Source organism: Portunus trituberculatus, chromosome 44 (genome assembly GCF_017591435.1).
Source record: "Portunus trituberculatus isolate SZX2019 chromosome 44, ASM1759143v1, whole genome shotgun sequence".
In the NCBI taxonomy this organism is placed as follows: Eukaryota; Metazoa; Arthropoda; class Malacostraca; order Decapoda; family Portunidae; genus Portunus; species Portunus trituberculatus.
In genome coordinates, this window is record NC_059298.1 from 8,622,185 (window position 1) to 8,643,000 (window position 20,816).

At 37.4% G+C, this 20,816-nt stretch overlaps 1 long non-coding RNA gene across 2 annotated transcripts; it reads right to left on the reverse strand.

Annotated features, from left to right (window-relative positions):
- Window positions 1-1,333: 1,333 nt before the first annotated feature.
- LOC123519009 lies at window positions 1,334-20,178 on the reverse strand. Of its 2 annotated transcripts, XR_006678949.1 has the most exons (5): window positions 19,945-20,178; window positions 11,862-11,915; window positions 11,405-11,680; window positions 4,471-4,611; window positions 1,334-3,453 (listed from the first exon to the last, which is right to left on the reverse strand). It is a non-coding gene; the product is annotated as an uncharacterized LOC123519009 (long non-coding RNA). The 2 variants fall into 2 exon arrangements; XR_006678950.1 differs by lacking the exon at window positions 11,862-11,915 and having other exon boundaries at window positions 19,945-20,163.
- Window positions 20,179-20,816: the final 638 nt, after the last annotated feature.

The window sequence follows — 20,816 nt, forward strand, 5'->3', positions numbered from 1 at the left end:
TCATGATTAGAGGACAAGGTTGTTTATGATTAAAGTGTAAAGGTAAAACTATGTTTCAGGTCCTGCCACTACTGAAGGGAGAACAAACTCTGCGTGACCTAACAACTCTCAACCTGCGGCAGGAAACTGGCTGTTCTTGCACCGGAAGACGCAAATTGTCTTCCTGCAACTTCACGGAGGAAATGGATCCTGCCTCACACCAGCTCTGCCCTGATATTACGTGCTGCCATCCAGGGAGGGAGAACACGCTGCCTCGCATCAGCTCTGCGATGACAACACACTGCCTCGCACCAGCTCTGCCCTGACAACACGTGGTGCCATCCATGCTGGGAGGGAGGACACACTGCCTCGATGTACCTTCCAGAGGATTGGACCTGCCACGCATCAGCGCCCCGACAACACGTGGTGTCATCTAGGGAGGACACACTGCCTCGCTGTGCCTTCCACAGAGGAATTGGATTCTGCCTTGCACCAGCTCTTTCCTGGTAATACGTGGTGCCATTTAGGGAGGGAGGACACTGTCTTGGTGCACCTTCAGCAGAGGAATTGGACCGTGCCATCGAGGGAGCGAGTACAGAGTGCCGCAGTTCATCTAACCTAAGCAATACATATTTTCAACCAATCACTCGTAATGTTATTATTCCTTCCTTCCATCTAATGTGAATTTACTCGCATGTGTGACGCTATTCCTTTCCTGTGATGTGCCCTCATAACTGGTGTGTTAGTATGTACTTAATAATAAATCATGATTAAGACAATTAATTGGTTTTGATGCTTTCGACAATTATTTATTTTTTTAGGAATACTTTTAACACGCATAACAACCTATTTGAAGCTTAACCTAAAACCTAACTAATATGAAGCCCTACTATTATTTATTAGCTCCACAACATACATTGATTGCAGTTACAGCATTTCAAATAAACTGAAGCTGTAAATTCTACAACTGAATAATACTTTCTTCAATTTTAGCTGCAAATTTTACAAATTAAAAAATGCCTGGACAAATTAAAAAAAGCCTGAGGATGGTAATTCAAATGTTTTTTCTCAGACAATAAAAACAGAATAAAAAGCTAAAACAAAAAAAGCAAACAAGCTGCATAACAACAACTGGTACAAAAAAAGCTAAAAACCAGTAAAAACTGGCAAAAAGTAGATAAAAAGCAGCAAAAATGGCAAAAAAATGCTCAAATTCTAGCAAAAATGACAAAAACTGCGAAAAACCACCCCAAAACTGCGAAAAACTGCCCCAAAAAACTGTGCTAAGTCATAAATACTCCGAAGAGTCTCCGGAGAAAGTGCACATGTATATTTGGGTTAAAATTACAATGAAGAGTTTCCCTTCCCATTTTATTTATCCAACCAATCTTTGTGTACACAGTCTGAAAACTCTACCAAAATTTTCAACTTAATACAGTGGAATAGCAGAATTTGTACACAACAGAATAATCTTTTACAGTGGAATAGCAGAATTTGTACACAATTTTTTGTACAGCATCTCTGAAAACTCTGCCAAAATTTTCGACTTAGAATAATTTTTCAGTGGAATAGCAGAATTTGTACACAATAGAATTTTTTACAGTGGAATAGCAGCAGAATTTGTACACAATTTTTTGTACAACACCTGAAAACTCTGCCAAAATTTTCGACTTAGAATAATTTTTTAGTGGAATAGCAGAATTTGTACACAATTTTTTGTACAGCATCTCTGAAAACTGCGAAATTTTCCACTTAGAATAATTTCTTACAGTGGAATAGCACAATTTGTACGATTTATTACAACTTTTACATCGCATTTTTATGTAATGTCTCTGAAAACTCTACCAAAATTTTTGACTCATTTTCAACTTAGAATAATTCATGCAATTTTCAAGTATAAGAGAAACTAAAATGAGGAAAGTTGCAAGAGGGACCATGAAGCCTCCACATATATGGCAGCAGTCCCTGTATGAATGTGTCTATTTCATTCCACCTATCATTATTATAAGGCCTACACATACATGGCAGCAGTCTCTGTATGAACAGGTTTACCTAATTCCACCTATCATTGCCATCCATACATTTGTCTAATACCACATAATCTTTAAGAACATAAGGGTAATATTTTGAAAGCATTTTCATTGCAAAAGTCTACAAGGAACTATCAACTTTTGAAAATTATTTTTTAAGCATTTTACAATGGCATTGCTCTCGAACAGCATGTTCTCCCTTGCAACACTATACTGTCACCATAAATACAAAAAACACAGACCATCATTCTGGGGCCGCATTCTACACAGTTAGCAACGTCTCACTGAATGCCTAACCATCACTCCATTGTTGGTCAACTTTATATATTTTTAGAAACAAATAGCTCCTTGTCATAATTTCCTACAATTTAAATGATTTTGAATAGTTAGACAGTGTATCCAGGCAAAAGAAACATGACAAACAGAAGATTACACCCGACATATGACACATGCAGGCCACGCAGGGCAAGGTTTCTTTGAGTTTGAGGGAAACTGATTGTACTCCTGTTAGCAGTTATCTATAAAGGTAACTTACTGCATCAAAGAAGGACATCATTTAGTCATCATTACAGATATTTATCATTAATTAATAATAAAAACTGTCGAGGATCATGCTACGGTACCTACAGACAAGTGTTATGGTTGACAAAAGTTTTTAAGATGGTGGTTGGCGGCGCTACAACAAGGTGAACCCTGTCTTGGCACTTATGACGAGTCACAAGGTTAAAGCCTGTCATAGAGGGACTTAGTCTAAAATGCACCATTTTGTCTTACTGTGATCACATCATTAGCTATGACGGTTTATAGAATACGGCCCCTGAACTCCTACACAGCAAAGGTCTATAAAGTTGAGAAACTTACTATTTAATCAATCTAAACATTCTCAATCAAAAATGTATATAAACCTAATTACACACATAATTTTTTCCTTAAATGAAAAACATTGATATCAAGGAATGACTGGCACACCTGCCCACAAAGCTACACACCTTACAGTGTTGACTAAAATTCCATCTGCAGGAAGTGCAATGGACAATGGTTCATGTCTGTACAATCTGAACTCTTAAGACTGACAGCACTAGATCATGCTAATAGACAAAGACCTTTAAACAAATCTTCATAATGCAAGACCTCTTATGTCACTTTTTATACATTACAAATTTCATAAACTGTTACTCCTTGGAGCTACATATATGCTTACATGTAATGAAGTGATTTGATGCACAAAGGTCAACACAATGTTAAATCATGAAATCTATGAATATGAATGATGACATATAATCCTTTGGTTAAAACTGTGTGCACTACTTTCCACAAAAAAGAAAGCATGAACCAATGATGCTGTGCATGTTGAAGCATTCTCCATCCTTGCCCCTCTCTGTCTTCCACTCTGCACACACGTTTATGAAAGCAGTGTGCAGTGTGCCGCTGGACCTCCAAAAGCCTGCAACAAAAAGAAAACTCAACAAAAGTTCATGTTTAGCAATCATTTACTTTCATATCATCATATCAATCTGAAATTGTCAAAACTGCTCAATTGCAATCACATTTGTGGTACAGGTAGGTATATAAATAAACCAGCCAAGCAAAGCCACACTATTTGCAACAATGTCAAAAGAACGACAACTTGTTTGCCTTAGTTGGAGTGAAACAAAGTGTGTGTACCACTCCCTTCTTGAAACTCTGGAGCACATTCATGAGTTCAATAAAGTGCTGGGTAGGGATACAAAGAGATGCTTCCTTAGACACCATGCCTGTCAGGCCAATGGAAACCCTCACTGCACTTACCAACACCCAGGGAACATGTGCAACTAAGCCATTCATCTCTCCTTACACATACAAACACCACCACTCAAAAACACACAAACTACACTCACCAACACCTAACAAATACATACAAGTCAGCCACTCCTCTCTTCTTCCTCCTCAGAAAGAAATACCTCCAAAAAGAAATTAATAACACAGATTGATCACATTCATCTTGGACAGACACAAAGCTCAAAGAAAAACTGATAATCTGTACATCTTACAATTTCAATCATTTCATCTTTTCTTCATTACAAAATTTCATGAACTGTTTCACTGCACACGCATATCCTTGGTCACATGCTCCACCATAACTTTATAACTGAAACCTAATGTCCCTGAGAGAGAGAGAGAGAGAGAGAGAGAGAGAGAGAGAGAGAGAGAGAGAGAGAGAGAGAGAGAGAGAGAGAGAGAGAGAGAGAGAGAGAGAGAGAGAGAGAGAGAGAGAGAGAGAATATAAATATAAATATAAATTAAAATTAAACAAACAAACACACACACACACACACAGAATAAATAAATAAACAAAATAAATAAATAAATAAAATAATGATAAATAAATAAATAAATAAATAAAATAATGATAAATAAATAAATAAATAAATAAATAAAATAATGATAAATAAATAAAAAAAAAAAAAAAAAAAAAACTTACCTAATCAATACGCACTCAACCCCCAAAAGACACTCAAGAGTGGCCAATGCACAGGAAAAGTGGTGCCCTGGAGTTGTACTTGTAGTTGACAAGGTCACTGAAGTCCTGCTTCTAGGTCAGGGCAGGTCACACAAGGTCAGCCTGAAAGAGTTTGAGTTCCATTAGGTTTAGATAGGTTAAGTTAGGTTGGGTTAGGTTAGATTAGATTATGGTGGGCAACCACTGAACAGATCTCCTCCCTCCCCCCATCTCTCTCTCTCTCTCTCTCTCTCTCTCTCTCTCTCACAGTATACCAAAATGTACTTTCTTATAAGAACATTACCTGTGGTGTTCCACAAGGATCAAATTTGGGACCAATACTATTTTTTTATATATGTATATGATATCACCCGGACCAGTGACAAATAATTTTTTTTGTTGTTTGCAGACACCAAAATATGCATTCAGGAGCACAATATTAATGAAGCTAAAAAAAAAAAAAAAAAACTTTAAATAATGAACTGTATATAAAATGTCAAACTTAATATAACGCAATAAATTGACGTTAAATGTTGCAAAAACTTCTTACATGGTGTCTTGTCCTACAAACTCAAATTTAGATAACACTAATATCAAAATTAATGATACTTAATATCAGTAATAAATTCTTAGGAATAATTATAGATGAGAAGTTAACATGGAAACCACACTTAATCCAACTATGTATTACAGTATCACAAATCATTGGCATCATACCCAAAATTTGACAAAATTCAAACAATGATTTACTGAGATTAATATACAACTCAATGGTGTGTCCATATTTGTTATATTGTTTAGCAGTTTGGGATGGCACACTAAACTAATACTCAGTTTTTATTTCACACACAAAAAAAAATTATTCAAGCTATGTAATGCAAGTCAAGATATGAGCACACCCATCCTCTTTTTTCCCCAACTAAAGCTACTAAAAATTCACAATATCAATACTTGTTAATCTTTTTCTTGTCTATCCACATATATTCCACACAAAATTTTAATTTGCTTTCGTAAAATGTCAACACAAGAAGACCTTACAATCTACGCACACCAAACTGCCACACTGTACACACTCAGCGTCAGGCACTGGAATAATGTTTCCCATGATAGTAAGTCCAATAGATCAATTTTCATATTCAAAAACTAAACAAGTCATCATTATTGTAAACCTATGACAACATCTATAGGTTATTACTATTAAACTCAAATACTGTGAAAATCAAGTTAATAACAAAGCCAACATAATATTATGGGTGTAATAAGTCATGTGCCCAATTCAAGTATGCAGATATTCATATATGTATGCATCCTGTATGTCTATGTTGTATCTTATGTCATGTGCCCAATTCAAATAATTTTTATTTGTTTACTCATGTACTGTCAGGGAAGCATAAGTATGCATAAAACTATATATTGCATGTATCCTAAATGTCCCTGTATTTTTGTATCTATCTATCAGATATTATGTAACTATTCCTAAACAATTCTGCTGATCTTATAATGTACCGTATTTGATAGTTCATACAATGCACCTTTCCGTTTGCCCCAACCCAAAAAAAAAAAATTATAATCTAAGGAAATGAGCCTGGATCCTGAGAGGCCTAGGTTCAGTATTGAGGAAGTGGTTGGTGGTAAGTCTATGGCAACAGAGGCTCTAAAATCAAACTCCAGACATCTTTACACATGCAAACAAAGTGATGATTGGTACTACACTACAAAACAACTCTTTCTTTCAAGGTAATAATATATAATAATCATACTTACAGGTAATTCACACAGAATGAAATCAGTCAGAAAGAATTTGCCTAAGTTATCATACACCATGAACCAAAATAAAACACGCAATTGGTGATCTTGATCTTGAAAAGGCAACCTTCACTGTTCTCTACAGTGTGATGCTGTTAATCCTTAAGGTAAGACACACTTTAATACAATTAAAATTGTACCTATCTTTTAACATTCTTACTTTGCATAAATGTAAAAGAAAAATGATAACTAAAAAAAGAAAAATTATGATTATAAGACCTGTATTCTCTCACAGTCAGTGTGAACGCCATATGCCACGTATATGTATACATCTCACAAGATTGGTATGTAGGCTACTAGCAAATATTAAAGTTTATAAATGCAAAATACTGGAATCTAATAACGATCTAAATGCATGTGAGAGTCTTCATATATCAGATAAAATCCTTCACTTAATATTAAGAGCTTAAATCTGCTAATTTACTTGTTTTTTCTTTCATTTCAATGTCTGCCAAAACTGGGTGCATCTTAAATCAAATATGGTATATACATATAAAAAGGTCCATATCAAAGTTCCACCTTAGTGGACCTGAAAACATGTGGAACATGTTGTACATGTGGTACTACAGTGTACTATAGACTGGCCAATAAAGATATCAATCAATCAATCAATCAATCAATCAATCAATCAATCTCTCCACCCAAACACACCACAAAAAATCTCCCCAAAAAACACCCAAGAAATACAAAATATCCCAAACACAACAAAAATACACCACACATACATTTTTATGCAAGAGAAAAAAAAATATGCATAAAAAAAAAAAACTAAGTTGCCCCTTGCAGATCTGAGAGCAAGCCTCACAAAAAAAGTAACAAATGTTAAGGGCATGCTGCAGTTGAGATTTCAAGAATTACTAAAAAAAAAACACTGGATTTATGACAATATTTTCTGAATATTATAAGCTACTGGTTGTCGTTGATGTATATGAATATGAATGTGACAGAGTAGTGATGTCATGACTTCATGACGTCATGCATAGAGTTGCATTCAATATGTCATACAGGCCTTTTTTCAATTTTTTTTAAATGTGTTTTGGCATGGACATACTTAAAAGATGCCTAAAAAAACGTAGAGAATGTTTTTTTTTCAATTTCTCCATACTTCATGATATATGATTTTTTTTTTCAACTTTTTGGATTTCATTATGTCATCAAAACAACATGAAAAGCTGTTGTTTTGCCTCATTAAAAATTTTCAAATCACATAGGGAAAAACTGGTCAAACACAATATTACTCCAATCCCTGTCAAGTTTCAAGGTAGAATGTATAATGGTTGATTTTATAGTTTTTTATCTCGAAAAATCATGATTTGAGATATAGCTTTTTAATGTTTTAAGTTTAAGCACCACATTATGTGTTTATCATAATTAGTGTTTATAATATGGTTTGTTGATCTATAGAAAAACTGCACGCAAAGAATGATCTAATTATTCCCATATCTAGTTCTTCATTTCGGGAATTACTTTGTGGTGACACTATCAGAATTCCTGGCTCTGGTTCTTTGTGCCTTTGCTGATAAATTTATATCACTGTTGGGTATCCTAAGAATGTTACTTCATAAAATTAAGGTTTATTTTAACCATCAGTAGGTACCTTCCCATTCTCCAAGAGACAAACCTCTCAAAGTATATTTTTTGTCCTAATCAAGATCTACACCTCCAGGTATGTCCGTTTCTCCCTCTGCTTTCCTCTTTATGTATTTTTCTATTTTTTTTTTTAGTTTTTTTTATTGATTTCATGTTTCTTAGCCCTTGCTATCAAAAGTGAGATCCTCTTCCCATCCCTTCTATCCAAATCTCCTTCCCTGCCATGCCAAATGCCTCAGCTTCACCTGCTACTGAGACATCTCTTCCCTCTTCTTTTCTTTGTCTCACATCTTTTTCAGCTGCTGTAGCCTATTTTGTTTATTCCCTATCTTGCAGTAGGAAGATCAGCAAAGAAAAATGATGTAAGAGAACCTGAAAGCAGGAGCATGACAGAACCTTTCCCTTTGTCTTTCTCTGTCACACTAGAGGGATGCTGTATGGCATGGAGGGAAAGAGGCGAGTGATTTGAGGGATGGAGCCTCACCACAGAGACCGATAAAGGTGGTAAAATGACAAGGAACAACAGACGATATACTACAGCACTTAGAGTGTTTATTGCTCCACACCCACCTAGTGGTATATGCCACTCATATCCCTCTAAACATGTCAGAATGAGTGTGTTACCATACACGTATGTCCATGATTCATATATCATACAAATTCTGAATATTTTTCCTACAACAACCTGCAGGAATTGAAAAAAATATTTTTTCATCATTATTTACTAAATCTCAATCTCACCATAAAATGCCCTTACATGAAGTCAAGTCACAGGAAGTTGGAAATACAGAAGTAGGTTGCGAGTTCCAGAGTTTTACAGGAAAAGGTATGAATGATTAAGAGTACTGGCTAACTCTTGTATTAGTGTTAGACAGAGCAGGGGTGAGAGGGAGAAGAAAGCCTTGTGCAGCAAGGCCACAGGAGGAGGGGAGGCATGTAGTTAGCAAAATAAAAAGAGCAGTTAGCATGAAAAGAGTGGCAGATAGCAAGAGATACAACATTTCAGTGGTGAAAAAAAAGCTGAAAAAAATCAGTCAGAGGAGAGAAGTTGATAAGACGAAAAGCTAGAGGTATGAATAGTAATACCATAAATTTCCTTCTTTTCCTCTTGTACAGTGTGGGAACTAGGCTGAGGTCACTGGAGGATGAGGTTGTTGCCACAAATATGTTTATATTACTCTAGTTAGTTTATGGTGAAATACACATATGTAAGTCATATTACATGCCTTAATATCATTATGTACCATATATGAGGCATTCAGAATAATAACGACATAAATTCCACCCCAGCTGATTTTGAGGTTTGTATAGCATTTTCTTCGACTCGCCTTAAGCTTTCTGAATCTGCAAGGTCCACGTCAAAATCTGGCCCGCAACATGGTCAAAATTTCCATTCATTGGAGGGGTACGCACAGCTGTGCAGCCGTTGACAAAAAAAAAAAAAAAAAAAAAAAAAAAAAACTTGTGCTCACTCAATAATGACATGTACTCAGGCAGGCAATGGGAGGCCTGCATTTTCATCTTGGCGTGTCTCAAGAAGCTGTGGTATAGCACTATCTTCTCCCTATTGTGTTTGGCTCACATCTGTGCCGCCAGAAGTATCATGGCAATAAGGGTGAAATTCCGCTAGTAGTGAAGGTGTTAATCGACAGTATCGGCATCACATTAAAGTGACTGCACAGTGAATTTTACACCAACATATCTCCACCTGGGCCACTCAGCGACCAATGGGGAGAGGGAGTGCTTGTGAAGGGTGAAGACATTGGCGTCCTGCATTTATTTTTTCCTAGTGTTTACTTTTATACTGTGGGGTTATTTTTGATAAGTGGAGTTTTGATAAAATGGAAAAGCTCAGAGGAAGATGGTGACTGACTGACTGGTGTGAGTGGTGAAGGCAGTGATGCAGTGAGTGTTGTGTTTACATATTCTTTGTTTTGTTGTTTTCTCTTATTATTTTTTGCTTTCTCTTATTATTTCTTGCTTTTCCTTTTACTTTAAATACACTTCTAGTACAGTGGCACTTCAACATACGAATTTAATTAGTTCCGGAACGATTGTTGTATATAAAAAAAATTGTATATCAAATCAATTCTTCCCATAGAAATTAATGGAAATAAAATTAATTAGTTCTTGTGATATGAATTTACTCCCCCCCAAAATTAACATGCTTTAAATAACAACTAAATATAGATTTAATATAAGATAAATACAATGTTTATTGTATGAATGATATAAATGAACTATATTGCCCAAAATACCAACTTAACCCGCAAAACTCAGGACGCATTGATAGACGTTGATCACGCCAGACTCGGGGCACGTCGATAGACGTTTAGGCTAAATACGGCTATATTTTGGCTATTTTCTTCCCGTTTTCTTTGCTTGTGAGCTGGCAACACTCATCAGGAGTAAACATATGCTCTACGTCACTGTGTCATCAACGATGGATGGTGGGAGCGACAGTGATTTCACTGTATCTGATTCAGCCAACTCTCTCGCACGCCTTACTTCTATGCCTCGGGTCTCTCGCCATGTTACCGGGAGACAACTTTTGAATGAGAGTGGTATCAGAACAGAGAGAGAGAGAGAGAGAGAGAGAGAGAGAGAGAGAGAGAGAGAGAGAGAGAGAGAGAGAGAGAGAGAGAGAGAGAGAGAGAGAGAGAAGGGGCCCGTTTTTTATTGCTCTAGTCAAGGCCGCAGAACCTAATCGGACGCAAGGCCACATAAACCGATGATACTCCCTCATTCAACCTGTGATATTTTTGTAACCATGACATCTAGAGACTTCTTGTTTTTTGCATTGCAAAGAGGAAGAGTTGCTTGTGGGCAGAACACCAATTGTACTCACTCATTTAATGAATTTCTAAGTGTAACCAGTATGTGAATACAGGCTATTTTATGTGTTTCTCACCAAACTTTAACTTTTGGGACTCGTGATCATGGGGTCTTGAGTTCACAAAACTAAAAAAAATTACACACTGCTGAGGAGCACAGACCCATACATGCACAAAGGATGAACAACGATACACAACATGGGCTGAATGTTCGGGTGGACGCGGGTAGCCGAGCGATCGCTGCGCCCCCTACCGATGGCGATCTTAAAAATATCTTCGTATTTCAATGCGTAAATTATATGAAATTTTTTGTCATATATCAAAAAAATTGTATGTTGGGGCGATCGTATCTTGAGGTATTACTGCATTTAGAATGATATATAATAAAAACATGCTAATTTAGCCAAATAAAAAGAGTATTTTGTAGTAATTTTTTTGGAGCACATCCCGCATCCCCCCATTATCTATTGTTTCTTATGAGAATTACAAGTTTGTTTTACGCGAATTTTGATATACGCGATGCCTCTTGGAACGCATCTGTAGTATCAAAATTATTAAAGAACAATTATATTTCATGAGATCCACAGCTGAGGCTGGACTGATTCACCAACTAGTGGCAGTACACCAAAGCACAACTTGTATCAAAACAAAAAAGGGATCTACATACAAACAATTTTGTAACTCACTGGGTCTAGATATGTGAGTAGCTCCACCATCACCTCCCTGTGTCCCATCCTGGCAGCGTGCATGAGAGGTGTACCCCCAGACCAGATGATCTGTCATATTGCGGTGAAATTGTGGGAAGAAATGGAGGAAGCGCACCACTTCAAGGCAGTTGGCAATGCTCACACTGGCCAGCAGGCTGCAGCTGTTCTCATCAAAGGCATTCACATCGTGGTCCCCCTGCCCGGTACTGCTTAATCTTCCTGAGTTGCCCAGTGTTTGGCTGCCAAATACATCTCCTGAAATAATACAAAGGTGTGTACAGTATAACTTTGTGTAATGAAGAATATGTTCTGGAAATACAGTGCATCTTACTTGAATTTAGCATCCCAGTGAATATTTGTACTCTAACTTATTCCTTTTCTAAAGTACCACACTCGCTCACTGCATCACTTGAGGGATTCACTTTGTTTCACTTACCCTTGGTAACACTTCCCCAAAATCTGAATGTATCATATTCTCATGAGAGTCCATCTGGAACAAATAAAGAAACCTTTTCTTTAAAATTCTCTAAGTTTTTCATGTATATGAGAGGAATATATAAAAATGGGTATACTGGCTGAAAATCCCACTGCTTGATGTATTATTAAATCACAGTAAAACTAGCTCTGAGGCAGCAACTGGCACTGGGGCTGCCCAGTGGAGAGATGTGTGAAATGTGAAGCCATCTGGCTGACCTTGCTAACCATGAACTTCAGGACAGAATATAGTGGGAGACTTTGTTAAGCTGAATAATTCTGGGTTAAGAAGATAAGAACCAGAGCTCTCTATTTGGAGGATGGTGAAGTTAAGTTAGTGATTCTGTCACAGGATGCTGGAAAGATGAACCTATTTTAGGAAATTCATTCTGCTTAAAATCTACAAGAGATGTTCTCCAGTAATGGTACCACTATAAAATAAATTCTGTAGTTGATGCAATACTATCTACAAGCTTTTCTCTCTATGCATATCTACACTTACCCACAAGGATAAGTGTAGTAATCTCAGAGACTTGTATTTCACAGTGTATTAGTTACTGAAATGGTCTTCAAATGTTTAGGTTTCAATGCATGTACTAAAGGTCAATTATCCATCCATCAGGTCACACACTTCAGTAATGACTACACAGTCATGACACAGATCCCTGTGAGACAATAGCTACGCAAAACTGCTTACTAACCAATACTGCCACCAAAGAAATGACCCCAAGATAACCAAACCCACTCTCCTTTCAATAAATGCCATGACACACACAGACAGGATATCTCTCTTAATCTTATTGTTCCTATAACATGAGGTCAGCAACAGTGTTTCCACCTTCAAGGAAAACTTTTTTTAGGAGAAATTTGTTTTAGGTAAGGAAATTTCTAAGGAAGTGTAAAAATCTTGAAAAATCTAAGGAAATTTGGCTTTGTTAAGGATTTTTTCCAAAGAAACATCTATGTGTATATGAAATTGCGTATGCCCTTACACACAATAAATCTTTCATAACACCACACATATGGTATGCACAAACACACCCTAAACACCACACCAACATACCCAAACACTTTTCCAAGCAAATATTTACATATATGCTTTTTATATGTGAGAGGGGAAAGCTGGCCAAGGGCAACAAAAAATAAAAACCCACTTAGTTGCCAGGCCCTGAAGTCAAGTCATAGGAAGTTGGAAATACAGAAGCAAGTAGGGAGTTTCAGAGTTTACCAGAGAAAGGTATGAAAGATTGAGAGTACTGGTTAACTCTTGCATTAGAGAGATGGACAGAATAGGGATGAGAGGAAGATAAAAGCCTTGTGCAGAAAGGGCACAGGAGAGGTATGAATTTAGTAAGATAGGAAGAATAGTTAGCACGAAAACAGTGGTAGAAGATTGCTCGAGAGGCAACACTCTGGCAGTGAGGAAGAGGCTGAAGACAGTATGTTAGAGTAGGGGAGTTGATGAGACAAAAAGGTTTTGATTCCACCTTATCCAATAAAACTGTGTGAGTGGAACCCACACTAAAAATGCAAAGAGTACTCCATACAAAGGCAGATAAGGCCCTTGTACAGAGTTAGAAGTTGGAGGAGCGAAAAAAATTGGTGGAGACGGCCAAGAAAGCCAAACTTCATAGAAGCTGTTTTAGCAAGACATGAGATGTGAAGTTTCCAGTTAAGATTATGAGTAAAGGACAGACCAAGGATATTTAGTGTAGAAGAGGGGGACAGTTGAGTGTCACTGAAAAACAGGGGATAGTTGTCTGGAAGGTTGTGTCAAGGATGGAAGAAATTAGTTTTTGAGGCACTGAACACTATTCACTTTTCTCTGCTTCAATCAGAAATCTTAGAAAAATCAGACGTTAGGCATTCTGTGGTGTTCCTGCATGATCTGTTGACTTTCTAAAGGGTTGGTTGTCTCTGAAAAGACATGGAAAAGTGTAGGGTGGTATCATCAGTGTAAGAGTGGATAGGGAAAGAAGTTTGGTTAAAATCACCAATGAATAATAGAAAGAGTGGGTGAAAGGACAAAACTCTAAAAAATAGCAGTTAATAGAATTAGAAGAACAGTGGTTGTCTACCACAGAAATAACAGAACACTCAAAGAGGAACCTTGAGATAAAGTTACACAGAGAAGAATAGATGCCGTAGCAAGGCAGTTTTGAAATTAAAGCTTTGTGCCAGATCCTATCAAAAGCTTTAGATATGTCTAACGCAACAGCAAAAGTTTCACCAAAATCTCTAAAAGACTCAGTAAGGAAAAAACAGATTATTAGTAGAGCAGCTTTCCCAGAAACCATACTGGCAATCAGAGAGAAGATTGTGAAGTTTGAGAATCTAGTTATTGAAGATAGATTAAAAAACCTTAGATAAGCAAGAGATTAAAGCTATAGGATGGTAGTTTGAGGGATTAGAACAGTCACCCATTTTAGGAACAGGCTGAATGTAGGCAAACTTTCAGCAAGAAGGAAAGGGAGAAGTCGATGGACACAGTTGAAAGAGTTTGGCCAAGCAAGATACAAACATGGATGCACAATTTTTGAGAACAATGGGAAGGATCCCATCAGATCCATAAGCTTCTGAGGGTATAAGCTAGGAAGGACATGGAAAACATCATTCCGAAGATTTCAATTAATGGCATGAAATAGTGACAGGGAGAAGAGAGGGAGGGACAAGCCGAGTCATCCAAGATAGAGTTGTTAGCAAAGGCTTCAGAGAAGAGTTCAGCTTTAGAGACAGATGCAATGACATTGATGCCATCAGAATGAAATAAAGGAGGAAAACATGAAGTAAAGTTACTGGAGATGTTTTTGGCTGGATACCAGAAGTCTTGATGGATGTTGAAGTTTGAAATTTTTTTAGATTTTCAATTAAGAATGAGTGCTTGATAAGTTAAAGAACAAACTTGGCAGGATTTTGGGCAGAAATATAGTGCTTGAGATTCAGATGACGGAAGGCTCATTTATGTATGTTTGCCCTTACACACAATAAACTTTTTATAATAATGTCAAACAACCACATCCTAAACACTATTCCAATACATCCGAAACATAATTCAACACATCAATATACAGTAAATCCTCATTATACGGTACATATGTGTTCCTGAAAACCTTACCGCAAATCAAAATTACTGTATACCGAACCCATTATAACATGTAATAATATGGAATGTGTTGACGCCTACAGACATGAAAATACAGTAATACTTTGAGATACGATCGCCCCAACATACAATTTTTTATATATACAGTAATACTCTGTTTAACGAACGTTCGTCAAACGAATTTCCGGTTTAACGTATTATATAAAGTTAGACCAAAAAGTCCACATAACGTACAGCCACACTTGTTTTAGCGAATTTTCTGGGTTTGAATTTGCTGGGTGAGGGACTGAACGCGGCAGCTTCACTGTGATTGGCTGGCTCCCCGCCTCTGTTTCTAGTGCTCCTGGAGCTGAATCCAAGATTCTTTAACAATGTCAGAGCAACCTCCTACTGCAAAATGGCATCCATGAACGCTTGGAGGGACAGTGACGAAGTTGCTATCATGTTGCTCTGAGGTTGTTGGGAACACCATCACTGGAGGTGGTGTTACTGTCTTATATATGCATTTATGTTCATAAAACAACATTTCTATTAGCTTTTAACAAACCCTGCCCCCAAGGAAGGATTGTTTTGTAATGCATTTAGTGAAATTTTACATGGAATACCAGAATATAAAGCAGAGATGAGATCAGCCACAGACGAGGGGGAGACTCGTGGCAACTCGGCGGCTTCTTCTTCTTCTTGTGACCCATTTAGCTTACGTGTTGTCTTTCACCACGATATTAAACTTATGTTTCCACTCCTCTATTGCCTGCTTTAATGGATATCATATCTTAGTATTCATATACGCTCATGCCATGAGGATAACCTCGACTCCGTGGCACTGAGTGATAGTGAATTACTAATGAGATTCCTCCTGAGCCAGGCCTATGGAACAGCAACTCCAGTAGAGGACAAAAAACAAATGACAAATAGAAAAAAAAAAAAAAAAAAAAAACAGTATTCTATTCACTAATCATCCCTACATCTTGCTTGCCACATTCTCTTACTCCTTCACAGCCTCAATCATCCTCTCACTCATCCCTTTACACAGTCCCAGCAGAAATACCATCCATTCCCTTCCTGCTTTCTCCACTCTTTCATCCCTATCATGCCCTAATTCACTCAAAATCACTTGCATCATCTCATGCCTATCTCTCTCATACTCCTCACACTTCAGCATGACATGCTCCACTGTCTCGTCCTCCCCCATGTCACACATCTGGCACACTTTGCTACAGGACTCACACCACCTGTAGTTCCTTACATTCACATCCATGCACTGTGACGTAGCTTGGAAGAGAAGATCACCACCCATCATACAATCTTTTATACATTGGGGTTTCCTTTTCCTTGTACCATTCCACAGTACTCTTTTATTCCATTTCATTCTTCATATATTCAGTCTCACCCACTTTACCTCTCTGTCTATCTCACTCTTCCAATTCCTCACATTCCATTCAGTTCCTACTCTGCCTCTTCTTCTCATGATCCATTCACGCTCATTTTGATTCCTCCCACCCATTCTCATCCCCATACCACTTGTAAACCACTCCTCTCTGTCATTCTCATACACCTCTTCCTCCATTTACTCCCACTTTCATTCCATAGGTACACCTTTCTCACTATTCTCATCCATTCTTTCCAGCCTGACCTTGTACCTAAGTGTAGCTTTTACTAGTCTTTCCCTAAAGGTGCTCCATCCCATATCCCCTCTCAAAGCTTCTACTGCTGTGTACCTTGGAGCATTCAGTACCATTCTACCTATTCTATTCTGTACCACTTCTAGCTTGTCAATTTCACTTTCATTCCATGCATTCACATCCATACCATACATTATTCTGGGCACAGCCACACTCTTTCACACCTCTCTCAGCACATCATATTTACTTGCTCTCAATCTAGCTGCACTTCCCAGTTGTCCTACCCACTGGTTCACTAAATCTATTTTTTCATTCTTTGTCTTTTCACGCCCACTTGGACTCACCCACATCCCCAATTACTTATATTCTCGTGCCTGATTCAATTCATTCTCTCCAATTCTCCATACTGCATTGCTTTCATCCTCAGACCTAGTCACTATCATCACCTTACTTTTTTTATTAGCTACTAAACTTAACTCCAAAGTCTCTTCCATATCCATCAACAACATCCAACAAACTCTGCTACTCATCTCCTGACTCACTCATGACCACTACGTCATCTGCATAAAGAAGCACACCTATCTTATCATTCCCCACTCTTACTCCTGCATTCATTCTTTTCAGTCTGGCTGCTAACTCCTCTGTATACAAACTGAAAAGGGTTGGTGACAAATACATCCTTACCTATAGTCTTCCAAATCTAAACGCGTTTTTTTGGCGTGTCTCCTTAGGGAATTGCAGGCCTTCCACTGCTGCCATGTTTCACCCAGAATTTGAATGGCCAAGTGTGCAACCTGACCCATCTCTCATTTATTGCTCTTTCCCTTCCTCCCTCACCTCCGCTCTCTCTCTCTCTCTCTCTCTCTCTCTCTCTCTCTCTCTCTCTCTCTCTCTCTCTCCATAACAATCCTTCCTTATGCCTATATTCAATTACCATCCTTAAATTTGCACTGTGTGTGTGTGTGTGTGTGTGTGTGTGTGTGTGTGTGTGTGTGTGTGTGTGTGTGTGTGTGTGTGTGTGTGTGTTTACCTAGTTGTAGTTTTACAGGGCCTGGGCTTTATGCTCGTGTGGCCCCATCTCCATATCTACACTTATCCAATCTTACTTTAAAAGTATGCACACTCGTTGCAGACACTACTTCTGTGTGTGTGTGTGTGTGTGTGTGTGTGTGTGTGTGTGTGTGTGTGTGTGTGTGTGTGTGTGTGTGTGTGTGTGTGTGTGTGTGTGTGTGTGTGTGTGTGTGGATAGGTATCTACCACCGTGACACGTGACCTTGCCCCCCACTGTGTCTCGCAGGCAGGCCGTGTCTTGGACAGTAATGAGTGTTGCCACATGAATAGAGTAAAAAATATTTGATCTTATACACAAATAACCTCATCTTTATAGATGTTCATTTGTATTGTATTTGGAACAGTTGTTGCACTATTTGTCTTACTAGGGACTATGGTGAACATTGAATAAAGATTATAACGTGTTCACAGCAACACTGTTACACAGGCCTGCCGGTACTTGTTATTGTGATGTGCATATCATAAGCGTGGAATGTTAATTTTTCTTTTAATATTTGAGATACTGGATTTTCGTTAAAGCATTTTATATGCCTCTTACTTATGTATATGGAGCTCTAATTTGATAGTTCACCTAGACTTGGTAGAGCTGGAAGGAGTGCTATTCCCTAAGGAGCCCAGCCAGAAAGCCACGTTGAGATTTGGGAGACTATAACTCCTCTCTCACTCTTCACCCAGTCTGTTTCTGTCTCCTAGACTACATTTAGCTCTGGTGTCAACATACATGCTACACACTAAGTTGATTATTTTTTCACTCAACCCAATCTTTCCTAAGATTCTGACTAACATTTCTCTATCCACCCTATCGTATGCTTCGGAATTATTGCAGTTTCAATCAATACACCACACATTACTATACACATTCTCATGGTCTAGATTACACCTCTTTGAGCATTTCTAACCCCATTTCACCCTATTGGAAATAAATAATAACTTCAAGACAGACTTTCTAAGATTTACCTCAATTTTTGCTCTGGATCCTTCCACAGCAGTCAGTCACAGGGTGCTGAGAGTTTGTGTGTTTGTTGTTAATATTGCACAGGTGCTCTAGCAGTCTGTCAGTCATTAGGTTGGGTTAGGTTAGGTTTAGAGTAGGGTTCTGGTGTTCACTATATTCAGGCAATTTCATTGAGTTTTAGGGAAATTCCCTAGATTTCTAGTCCAAATGTTGATTTTTTTTTTTTTCCATAGACTTTTTCATGGGGGTCAAATTTTGCTCGTTTTCGGTTTTCCCACCCTAAAACCCCACTTTCCCAGGAGGTCTCCCAGCTTGTTAGACATAGGGAAAAAGAAATATGCTGTTTTTTCTATTTATACAGTGTATATATATATATATATATATATATATATATATATATATATATATATATATATATATATATATATATATATATATATATATATATATATATATATATATATATATATATATATATATATATATATATATATATATATATATATATATATATATATATATATATATATATATATATATATATATATATATATATATATATATATATATATATATATATATAGTAAAGGTAAAAGTCAATGCAGGCACCAGAATATTCATTCATTTACTACCTATAACCTTACAAAAGCTGTCCCCACATTAAAAACATCACAGACATGTTGTATAGTAAGTACTTTATCATCTTGCATGCTTGTTTTAATGATTAGAAAGGAGGTCCTATTCTTGACTTTTATCACAGTATACAGTATATATATATATATATATATATATATATATATATATATATATATATATATATATATATATATATATATATATATATATACCTCCTGTCCACATGGAAACCATTCTGTCCTCACCTAACACTCCATCTCACTCAATCCATTTACACAATCTCTCATTCAACACTGCACCAAACACTTTACCTACTGTATTTAATAATGCAATCGGCCTATAATTTTTAACTCATTCTTACTCTTGTGTCCCCCCTTATGCAACAAAGTTACTCTGCATTCATTCCACATTCTTGGCACTCTCCTCCTCCCACACCTAGTTAAATACCTCAGTCATCCTGTAAATCACAACCTCTCCACCATTTCTATGTATCTCATACGGTATCCCATTTGGTCCTGCTGCCTTTCCATTCTTCTGCCTTTTTCACACATCTCTCTACCTCCTCCTTGCTGATTCTCTCATTCAGATCATCTGCATTCTTCCTCTCAGTGTCACACACCCTTCTTTCACACCTAAACGCTTCACTTACGCCACTCACCTCTTCTTCTTGGGGGTTGGTTTGTTGGAGCCGTGCAGGCTGTGTCACAGCCTCTAGTGCCCCAAACATGCAGTATGCGGTGGTGATGTGTTCAAGCTATATGCGTTGGAGCTTATTAATTTTGTTTTCCAGAACGGTCTAATTGCTTCTGTGTGTTCAGTTGTTGTTGTTGGGAGTGTTGCCTTTGCATCGGCACTCCTGACTCCATTATGTTTCTTCTATTGTGTTGCCACTGTTTCCTTTATTTTTCTTTCCCATATTTTCCAAAACATGTGGAGCGTATTTTTTGTTCTTTATATTATACACAAAAAACACTTTTCCTATTAAGTGTTCTTTATCTTCTTGATAAGGTTGTTGTAATGCTGGATTCTTTTGTCTTTCTTTTTATAGTAGCTGGGTAGTGTAGAATAAAGTGATGTAGGTCTTCATAATTGCTTTCACACATTATACACCCTGTGTCCCCATTTCTAAATCTCTTCCTGTCCCCCAAATTTAAATTATTTGTTCTGCACCTAAATACTTCTTTATCATACACCTTATCCTATCTCCCTATCTCTGTTTTCCACTTCCTGTATAGTACTCCAAGCTTTTTTTTTTTTTTTCCTAGCATCCGCAGCTTCCACTGATTTGTATCCCACATTCGAATGATTGTTATGTCATCCGTATTCCTTTCTAATAATGCCTCATTTGCAGAGGTAGTCCGGTACCGCGCCTCCGGACCTCAAAACGCAGGTAGTCCGTACTTGTATTTCCGCACATAATTTTTTTTCCCCTTCGGTGTGGTACCGCACCTCCGATACCGTACTCAAAACCATTAACGCGCCTGAAAAATCTTGTCCGCACCTCAAAAATATAACAAAATACGAGACAAT